Raw genomic sequence first — 11,308 nt, 5'->3', positions numbered from 1 at the left:
GAGCTGGTGCCAGAGGTCTATAGACAACATAGATTTGCGCTCTATTTAGACCTTGTTTTCAATGAGCATCCCTTTGAGCCTGCCAGCACTTTTGTGCATAACTCGATGTTATAATAAACTTGTTATAATAAACAAAAGTTTGGTGCCCCTTAACGCAGTTCATGGTTAACAAGCCCGACAACTTTGATGCACCTCGGCCAGCGGGTGAGCGAGTGTCTGAGAATGTGGTGATGAATCCAAATCATGTACCCTAGCCCGCAGAGACAGTGTCAGTTGGGAAGATACTCCTGGAACAAAACCCGAGGCAGCTGTGTGCAACCGACTTGTCTATGAATCTTGCACACAGAAACCTCAGATTTCTTTTGAATGTAGTTTGCATGGTGGCACATAAGAGCCGACACATTTGTCTATGCACTTTAATGACACATTTGCGTAAAGGCGCATAGCCACTGCAAGAAGAAGTGATTTTGTGTTAAGGTCTGGTGTATAGACCTTCTTGCATATATGTATAATTATATTTCATTACATGTCATCATTGCTTCAGATTTACATTATTTTTTACTTGTTATCAAGGATTGGCGTTTCACATTTGACCACAGGTCAATCATTCTTAAGTCCTGGGTAAACACAACCAGTGCATTATTTTGTGTATGGTATTGATCTAGTTGTTTACACTGTTAAACTTACATAAACAAATGAACCTCACGTTCCTGGAGCTCACTCTGGGTACTTTAGTTACTAATGAGGGCCTGGAGGTTCTTGAGTTAGTCAGTTCACTTTATTGTCCCAGAGGGAAATTTGGCTTGCAGTCAGGAGTCACAATTAAATACACATAATATACAAATATACAAATACAATATATAAGAACAGAACAATCATGGAGGACCACGAAAAGCAGCTCCTTATGTCATTATGTTTAACATCAATGTTGCATAATATATTCATAACATACTTTATAAATTACTATATACCCCTATGTAGGCCATTATGACTCTTTATGTCATGTATATAAAGGCTTAATTAATGCTTTATGAATGCTACATTACACCACTCTAAGTATAGTGTTACCGAAATTGTCACTTTCACAGCTGTGTAGCAGTGGGTTGAAAGCACTGCAAATGGTCATCTCAGAATCATCTGGTCATCCCTGCCTCGTCCATACTTGCATTAACCATAGATCAATAAGCCTTTATCTCCAGTAATGTTGGAGTGTGTGTGTGTGTGTGTGTGTGTGTGTGTGTGTGTGTGTGTGTGTGTGTGTGTGTGTGTGTGTGTGTGTGTGTGTGTGTGTGTGTATGTGTGTGTGTGTGTATGTGCGCACTTATGTCTGAGCAGGAGAGGTAAAAAGAGCCACTTTCTAAAACAGAACAGGCATAGAGAAATTATTTTCTTTTGACAAGATTAATGTGAGGTCAGTACAGATCAGTACAGTGCATCAAATGGTACAGTATAATTAACTACTGTATAATTACAGAATGGCACTGACGACAGGTAGAGAGATGAAGAGAGAGAGAGAGAGAGAGAGAGAGAGAGGCAGGCAGAGGGGAAAGAGGGGGAGAGAGGTGGAGAGAGAGAGGAAGGCAGAGAGGAAAGAGAGTGAGCGAGGGAGGGAGGGAGAGAGAGAGAACATCTGGTGTACAGTATGTCTCTCATATACTATTGCTCTCCTCTTAGAGGTCTGTCACCACTGTGAAGCTGCATCAATAATTAATAGGACTTTATAATTCATGCATTTTCAATCCCCAAACTAGCACATTGAAAAAACCTTCTGTTACTGTAGGTGTTTTACTTTGGCAACTTTTTGGGAGGGTCTCTCATCGGCTGTCATTCGAACCCCAGTCGCTCATGAATATGTGTTATGTGAGGTGGGAAAAGTGTACCTAATGGAAAATCAAAGAGCTGCCACTCACCTCAGAAAAGAATCTAACTTTTCCAAATGCAATTAGCCATAACTGCCAGGCTGTCCCTTTTGACTGATGGGCAAATTGATTGACATGTATATCTGTCTGTGTGTGTGTGTGTGTGTGTGTGTGTGTGTGTGTGTGTGTGTGTGTGTGTGTGTGTGTGAGTGTGAGAGAGAGAGACTTACAAAAAAGTACTCATCACTCTCAGGTAACACCTGCAGTATTTTTATGGTACTTATTCTATCATTTTATCTATCTCAATGTACTCATTGGCTCGCTCATTACCACATGTCCAATCATCTTTAAGCTAGTTAACAAGGTTTATTTGAGACAGACTCCCCTGGATCAATAACAGCTGTATTCCTTGTGTTTCATGCAGAAGCACTTGTCAGATACACATATCCACAGTAGTAGATGACTGAGTGGTATGAAGTGATCTATTTCTCCATTGTGTTTAGCCCAGCTTATCTGCATAGGCATACACACATAGCAGCATAGGAGCACAGTTACACGCAGCTATATATTGAGACTGAGGAAGATATGAAATGCTTTATTACTTATAGTAACCCAATAACCTATTTTGGTTTGTTTGATTATCAGACAAGGAGCTATAAGCATACATAATACTTAGTACTAGGGCTGATAAAACACATTCAGTAACTTTGCAATGCTACCATGATATGGTTCTCTCACTGTGCTGTGGCAGCTTCATTTGCCCTTTCAAAATGAGACTGGTTCATGTATCCCAGTGGGAGATGTGACACAGAAAAACGTGCAGGGAGAAAAAAAAGGACACTCTATTTTTGTACCAGGACTGACTCATCAATCGTGCTAGCATTTAGCTGGGGAACAAATTCAAGGTGCATTGTTTGTGCTCTGCGCGAGGTTGTTTTATACTGAAGTGCAAGAGTCGTGCCATGCAATCCGCTCTGGAGTATAATGCCCTTCCTTCCTTGTGTGAGCCTCAGTTCGCACAAAAACAACAGCTAGAGGGCGAGAAGAGTGAGAGACATGCTTGAGATGTCTTCAGTAAATGTGTGTGTGCTCACATGTATGTGTGTGTTGAGAGAGAGAGAAGAGAGAGAGAGAGAGAGAGAGAGAGAGAGAGAGAGAGAGAGAGAGAGAGAGAGATACTGTGCCCTCCATAAGTATTGGAAAGAGGAAGCATTTTGTTTTCTTTTATACTACTATGAGGTTAAAGTAGAGATTAATTCAATGTTTTCTTTTTCCAGTTTCTTCTTTTTCCGTAATGCCAAAAGCCAATTTTTTTTAATTAATTTATTTTTATTATTATTATTAACAGGAGAGAACTTGTACAGGGGGGAAGTGGGGGTGAAGAGGTCTCAAGGGTTGGGGTTAAGGTTAGTGCAGGGGGGTAGTGGGGGTGAAAAGGTCTTTAGTCCGGACTGTTAAGATGTAGCCTGAAGAGATGGGTTTTCAATCTACGGCGGAAGATCGGTAGTGACCCAGCGGGGACAGTGAAAAGCCGTGACCAAGTGGCGCGGCCGCTGCATCCACGTAGAGGCGGCGGTGCCAGGCGGGCAGCCAAGGTGGAAGAGCGGAGTGATTGTGCAGGGGTTTGGGGGCTAACCATTGCTTGCAAGTAGGGAGGGGCTGTTCCCTTTGCCGCCTGGTAGGCGAGCACCAGGGTCTTGAATCTGATGCGAGCCGCTACCGGGAGCCAGTGGAAGGTGCGGTGGAGGGGCGTGACATGGGAGAATTTGGGGAGATTGAACACCAGATGAGCGGCAGCGTTCTGGATGAGCTGCAGTGGCCTGATGGCGGAGGCGGGGAGTCCGACCAAGAGTGTGTTGCGGTAGTCACAGCGAGAGATTACAAGTGTTTGGATCAAAAGTTGTGCTGCTTCTCTGGTGAGGAATGGACGTATCCTTCTGATGTTGTAGAGGAAGAATCTACAGGAGCGTGCTGTCGTTGTGATGTTCGCCACACAGGATAAGTGGTTGTCAAGGATCACCCCAAGGTTCTTGGCTGTATGGGAGGAGGTCACAGTAGAGTTCTCTGGAGAAGTCTTGGAGAGGGCAGGCTTTCCCTGGGAGGAAGAGCAGCTCAGTCTTGTCAAGGTTGAGCTTGAGGTGGTGGGCTGACATCCAAGCAGAAATGTTTGCAAGACATGCCGAGACACGTGTTGCCACCTGTGAGTCAGAAGGGGGGAAAGAGAGAAAAAGTTGAGTGTCATCTGCGTAGGTGTGGTAGGAGAAACCATGTGAAGAGATTACAGAGCCGAGAGATTTGGTATAGAGAGAGAACAGTAAAGGCCCAAGAACAGAGCCCTGGGGGACCCCAGTTGTAAGGGATCGCTGTCCTCTCCACGTCACCTGGTAGGAGCGACCGGCCAGGTAGGATGCAAATCAGGAGAGTGCAGAGCCAGAGATGCCCAATTCTGAGAGGGTGGAGAGAAGGATCGGGTGGTTTACTGTGTCGAATGCAGCGGACAGGTCCAGAAGAATGAGAACAGAGGAGAGGGAGGAAGCTTGAGCGGAGTGGAGGGCCTCCGTGACAGCGAGGAGAGCAGTTTCAGTAGAGTGCCCAGCTTTAAAGCCGGATTGGTGGGGGTCAAGGAAGTTGTTCTGAAGGAGGTAGTTAAACAGTTAGTTAGAGACAGCACGTTCAAGGGTTTTAGATAAGGAGAGAAGGGATACCGGTCTGTAGTTATGGACAGCAGACGGGTCAAGAGTTGGTTTCTTGAGAAGAGGCTTGACTCTGGCTGTCTTGAAGGCAGCTGGGACAGATCCTGTGGATAGAGAGGAATTGATTAAGGTGGTAAGGAACGGAAGGAGGTCTTTGGAGATGGATTGGAGAAGGGGGGAGGGGATAGGATCGAGGGGGCAGGTGGTTGTTTGATGTGACCAGTTTTAGAAAATCATCAGGGGAGAGGGGGGAGAAATCTGATAAACCAGAGACTGGGTGTTGCACAGTGGGTTTGGGAGGAAAGGTAGCATTGTTGGTGAGAGGTAGAGGGAAGGAGCTGCTAATGTCATCAACCTTCTTTTTAAAGTAGGTGACAAAGTCATCGGCAGATAGAGAGGAGGGAGGAGAGGGAGGAGGAGGGTTGAGGAGTGAGGAGAATGTGGAGAACAGTTTCCTTGGGTTAGAGACAGAGGATTGAATTTTGGAATGGTAGTATAAAGCTTTAGCAGCTGATGCAGATGAGGTGTAGTTGAGGGGAGAGAGATAAGGGTCTAGATCATCAGGACGGCCAGATTTTCTCCAGTTCCTCTCAGCTGACCGGAGCCCTATTCTACAAGCTTGCAGGGTTTCAGACTTATAATCTACTGTGTCAAAAGCCCTGTCTAGATCTAGCATTGCCATTCCACAGAACGTGTCCCTATCCACCTCTTTCCTTATGTGGTCAGTTAGGTAGAGAGGCTGAATCCTGACTGCAGTTCATATAACTTCAACTTCAAGATCCTACGGTTGCCCCGGTGTGTTGGTGCGCACTTCTTTGTTTGTTTTTTAGTCTTTAATTCTGTTAATTGTGATTCCACTCAGATTATTTTAACGAGGGACAAGATACTTAACATCAGGGACTCAACACCATCTGATTAATGTCCCAACTTTCTCGCCTCATCTGTGGATTTACTGGACATTCTGGTCAAAGGTGCTCTGGCCCTTGGCCAAGCAGTGAGGCGAAGACGGAGAGGTAAGCAAGCCGGGCTCTGGTGCACTTCAGGGAGAGAGGATTACTAAATTGAATCTAATCTAATTACGCTCGCCTCTACCGGGAATACTCCTCTCAAATGTCCGCTCACTGTGCAACACAATGGACAAATTGTGTCTTCTTATCAGGACAAATAGAGACTTTTCTCTCTCTTCTGTTTTGAGTTTCACAAAATCGTAGCAGATCTACAGCTCCCTGGCTTCCAGCTGTTACAGGCGGATCGCGACACGATTTCTTTCCGCAAAAAGAAAGGTGAAGGCATCTGTTTCTATATAAATCAATGCTGGTGCAACGATGTGAAAGTGATTTAGCAAACTTGTTCTCCTGACCTGGAATAATTTTTCATCACCTGCAGACCGTTTTACTCTCCACGTGAATTCACTTCTTTTATATTGGCTGGAGTTTATATCCCCCCGCAAGCTGACGTGAAAGTGGCTCAACGTCAACTCGCCGAACAAACATTAGGAGTGGAGAGAAGGAGAGAGAACACGTATTCCCCAGTTAAAGTCCTTGGGGACTTTAACAAGGGCAACTTAACTCACAAACTCCCTAAATATAAACAGTTAATCAAATTCCCGACCAGGGAGGAGAACATTTTAGATCACTGTTACAGCACCATCAGCAGAGCTTATCACGCAGTTCCCTGCGCAGCTCTGGGACTCTCTGACCACGCTCTTATTCATCTGATCCTGGCATACAGGCAGAAACTAAAACTTTCTAAACCTGCTGTGCGGACATCTAAGAATTGGAGCAGCAGAGAAGCGGAGGAGCTGCGTGACTGCCTAGATACCACAGACTGGGAAATTTTTAAGACTGCTTCCAACAGCCTGGATGAATACACAGAGTCTGTGACGTCATACATCAGCTTCTGTGAGGACAGATGTATTCCAGCACGCACCAGGGTGACTTACAACAATGACAAGCCCTGGTTCACAGCAAGACTAAAACAGCTTCATTTGGAGAAGGAGAGGGCTTTCAGGAGTGGAGACAAGGAAAGGTTTAGACTGGCTAAGTACACGTTTGGCAAGGAGATTAAGGAGGCCAGACGACAGTACTCAAAGAAGCTGGAACAACAATTTGCAGCCAACGACTCCTTGTCAGTCTGGAAAGGCCTTCGAGTGATCACAGACAAAACCAAATCCCCCCACTCTATGGATGACCTCAGACTTGCAAATGACCTGAATGAGTTCTACTGTAGATTCGACAGACAATGGAACAGTCCTGACTCTGACCCACACAACGAACACCCCTCCACAGCTATCCCACCTCTTCTTCCCAGCCTGGACAGAGACACTACCCCCCCTACACAATGGACCCAGAGAGCCCTCTCCCCCCCATCACACCTCTCTCCATCCAGGAGAGAGACGTCAACAAACTGTTAAAGAAACAGAACCCCCGCAAGGCAGCTGGACCAGACGCTGTCTCCCCCTCCACACTGAAGCACTGTGCAGACCAGCTGTCTCCAGTGTTTACGGACATCTTTAACACTTCATTGGTTGAATGCATGGTACCTGCCTGCTTCAAAACATCCACCATCATCCCAGTTCCCAAAAAGCAGAGGATCACAGGCCTTAATGACTACAGACCAGTCGCCCTAACCTCTGTGGTAATGAAGACCTTTGAGCGCCTCATGCTCACCCACCTCTAGGCCATCACCAACCCCCTCCTCGACCCACTGCAGTTTGCCTACAGAGCCAACAGGTCTGTAGACGATGCAGTCAACATGGGACTTCACTTCCTCCTCCAGCACCTAGACTCCCCCGGCACCTACGCCAAGATCCTGTTTGTGGACTTCAGCTTTGCATTCAACACCATTGCCCCAGCCCTCCTCCAGGACAAGCTATCCCAGCTGAGCGTGCCTGAGCCCATCTGCAAGTGGATCACTGACTTCCTGACAGACAGGAAGCAGCAGGTGCGGCTGGGCAAGCTTGTCTCAGAACCCCAGACCATCAGCACTGGAGCCCCACAAGGCTGTGTGCTCTCTCCTCTACTCTTCTCCCTCTACACCAACAGCTGCACCTCAAGCCACCCTTCTGTCAAACTCCTGAAGTTCACGGATGACAAAACCTCACTGGATTAATCTCCAATGGTGATGAGGCCACCTACAGAGAGGAAGTTGACAGCCTGGCTTCCTGGTGCAGCCAAAACTACTTGGAGCTGAATGGCCTAAAAACTGTAGAGATGGTAGTAGACTTCAGGAGAAGCCCAGCCCCAACCACCCCCCTCATCATGTGTGACTCCCCAGTTAACACTGTGGAGTCATTCAGATTTCTGGGGACAATAATTTCAAAGGACCTCAGGTGGGTGGAGAACATCACCTCCACCATCAAGAAGGCCCAGCAGAGGATGTTCTTCCTGCAGCCGCTGAAGAAATTCAACATGCCGCCGAAAGTGATGGTTGAGTTCTACACAGCCATCATTGAATCCATCCGCAGCTCATCGATCACTGTCTGGTTCGCTGCCTCCACTGCCAAGGACAAAGGCAGACTGCAACTGATCATTCGGTCAGCCGAGAAGGTCATCAGCTGCAACCTGCCATCTCTCCGTGGACCTGTTCCACTCCAGGACCAGTAAGAAAGCAGGAAAGATAATAGCTGACCTTTCGCATCCTGGTCACAACCTCTTCCATAGACTTCCATCCGGCAAAAGGTACCGGTCAATCAAGACTAAAACCTCGCGTCACCTGAACAGTTTCTTCCCCATGGCAGTGGGGCTCACAAACAATGCCTCTCACTGACTCTGGGACTTCCACCCCCCCCCCCCCTCACCCTGTCACACACACAATGCACAATGCACCCTGTCACACACACAATGCAATTATTTAAACTTATTCTAATTTATACATACATGCCCCAAAACCATTTCACAGCCTCTAGCCTCATTGCCACTTAGCCTCACACAGCCTGCAAGATGTATTGTTCTGTTGCTCTTTTTTGTAAATTTGTAAATTTGTTATTGCTATTTTGTTAATATTTTGCTATTTTTGTAAATTTCTTGTGAATATTTGCTATTTGTTTTTTATGTCCATGCACAAACCTCACCAAGTCAATTTCCTGTATGTGCAAATATACTTGGCCAAATAAAAGAATTCTGATTCTGATTCTGAACAGACCATGACTGGAGATGCACTTATCAATCTATACATGATTTTCTCTTGACTATATGGGTAACACATGAAGAAATACTTTCTGCAGCGTCCTTCAAAAACCTGGCAAGAGTGTTATCAGTACCTGTTGCTTTGGAGTAGTTCAGTAGTTCAGTAGTTCAGAGAGCCTTTTTGTTACATTACATTATGTTTCTGGCACTTTGACAAGAGCGAAGGCATCTGCCTGAACCGCCTGCTGTGAGTAAAACTCCCAGACCTGACCCTCTGTAAAGACAAGAGAGAACTGGTAGATTCACAACCAGCTTGCTTGCAACAGTGGTGAAGTATGTATTCAGACTTTCTGCCACCTCAAACATTTCTGAGTTTACCTTTGATCTGCAGGCTAAGACTACTGGACTTTATCTTAAGTCTGCTATACCCTAGCTGTTTCAGTGACTTCCAGAGCTCACATGGATTATTCCTGTGTTCTGCTAACTTTTCACTGAAGTAGGATGACAATGCCTTTTCTATCAGCCTGTTAACTATGTTCCTTGTTTTCTTATACAGTGACAACTGACTAATCATTTGTCCTCTGAAAATCCACTAAAAGACAATTCCTCACCCTACAGTGGGCCAGTGTTTAATACAAGCATACCAACATTGCAGCTGGGTATACCTCAGTGCTGCTGCTGCAACAGACACAAGGTGGTGAGAAGAGTTGTGAAGGATGTTTGAAAAGAGAATGGTTTGCCTTATCAGATAGGCAAAATTAAGTTTATTATAGCAGCTCGTGAATTGCAGAGATGAAGAGTGGAAATGGTTTAAATATCAGGTTATTTTAATAAGGACCGAATAGTAGGACCAACTCTTATCTACTCTCATACTGTCATCACACATTCTCTCACAGCGCAGAGAAACAGGGGGGAATGTTTTAGCGCAATCTGACATGAATGATGGTGAGTCGGCTATAATAACGTAACGTATTGATTACAGAATGAAGTTAGGAATTTTGGGTTAAGACTGGATAGAAAAGTAGCCTACAGTTGTTATCATTAAAACCGTAATAATAGGGTACGAACGTCCACATTTTCAGCAAGGGCAGCCTTCCCTCGTTGACACAATGTAATAATAATAAACAGATGAATAAAAACAGATTAAATTAAATGTTTCTTTATTTGTTCCATGTGAATTAAAAATCTACATTTCAACCTACTATGACAACTGTAAAAAAACAGACTTGTGTCATTACATCGGAGATTCGAGCGAAACAAATCTCTGGCAAAATGTAGTTTATTATAGTGAATTACAGAGATGAAGAGTGGAAGTGGTTTAAATATCAGGTTATCTTAACGAGGACCATGCAAGGACCACCAACTCATTTTTTTCTAATATCCTTATCAACTCTACCTATGTACGTACTTACCGTCATTGTCATTCCTCCCAAATACGCTACAATTCGCTCGCCTTCCCCCACTACAATGACCTGTTCTGATAATGGTACATAGAAACTCCTGTCGTCCCACTTAATCAACATATTTAAATACAACTACAGAATTAAAAGTATATATTTCTATCAAAACTGGAGACATGATTTAATATTTGGGGGCTATTAAATGAAAGTGTACCAGCCAGTGATAACTGACAAATTAGCAGTAGGCCTATCTGTAACTATCTTGATGCAAAATAGAATTGATATTAGTTCTCTAAAATATGCAACATTTTGACTACAGTACAATCGAAGTTTGCATTTACAATCTTCTATGAACTAACGGAATTTGTTAAATGAAGAACAGCATTCGAATTGTATCTCTAAAAGACTGTGTAGTGGCTAGAGAAATTGTCAAGCTTTTGTTTGTCCATCGGAAATGATTTGAGCTTGTTGTAAGCGGAGCTCAAGCAAGCACACACATACGTTTAATTCCCTCTTCACTTTCACCCACCCCTTTGTTAACAATTGCCAGGTGCAACAGAGGTTGGCAATGGCATTATGATAAAAAAAAAAAAACTGTGTGCACAAAAAACAGATTCAATCAAACAAACTGTGTCATTACATCAGAGATCCAAGCAAGGACCACCAACTAATTTTTTTCAAATAATAATAATAATCTACTCTCTTACTGTCATTGTCATTCCTCTCAAATACGCTACAATTCGCTCACTTTCCCCCACTACAATGACCTGTTCTAATAATGGTTGATAGAAACTCCTGTTGTCCCACTACTGTAATCACTGACATATCTAAATTACAGAATTAAAAGTATATATTTATATCATAACTGGCGACATGATTTAATATTTAGGGGATATTAAATACAAGTGTACCAGCCAGTGAAAATTAGCAGTAGGCCTATCTGTAATTTTCTTGATGCAAAATTTAACATTTGAGCTTGTAGTGAGCCAGTGCTAATAGGTTCAGCCTGACATCGCAGCCCCCTCTCACAACATTTTAGGCAGCATCCCCCTCGCGAAACAAACTTCCTACGTCCCTGCAAAATGACACACACACAACCATTTGTATTATTTTTGTAATGTAAAATGGAATTGATAACAGTTGTCTAAAATATGCAATGTAAGACTTATGTTCTCTATGAGACAAATTAAGCTAAATCAGCTGGAAGTTTATGCAGTCGATCTGTCTGA

Source organism: Argentina silus, assembly GCF_951799395.1.
Source record: "Argentina silus genome assembly, chromosome: X".
Taxonomy (NCBI): Eukaryota; Metazoa; Chordata; class Actinopteri; order Argentiniformes; family Argentinidae; genus Argentina; species Argentina silus.
This window is presented reverse-complemented; position numbering follows the sequence as displayed.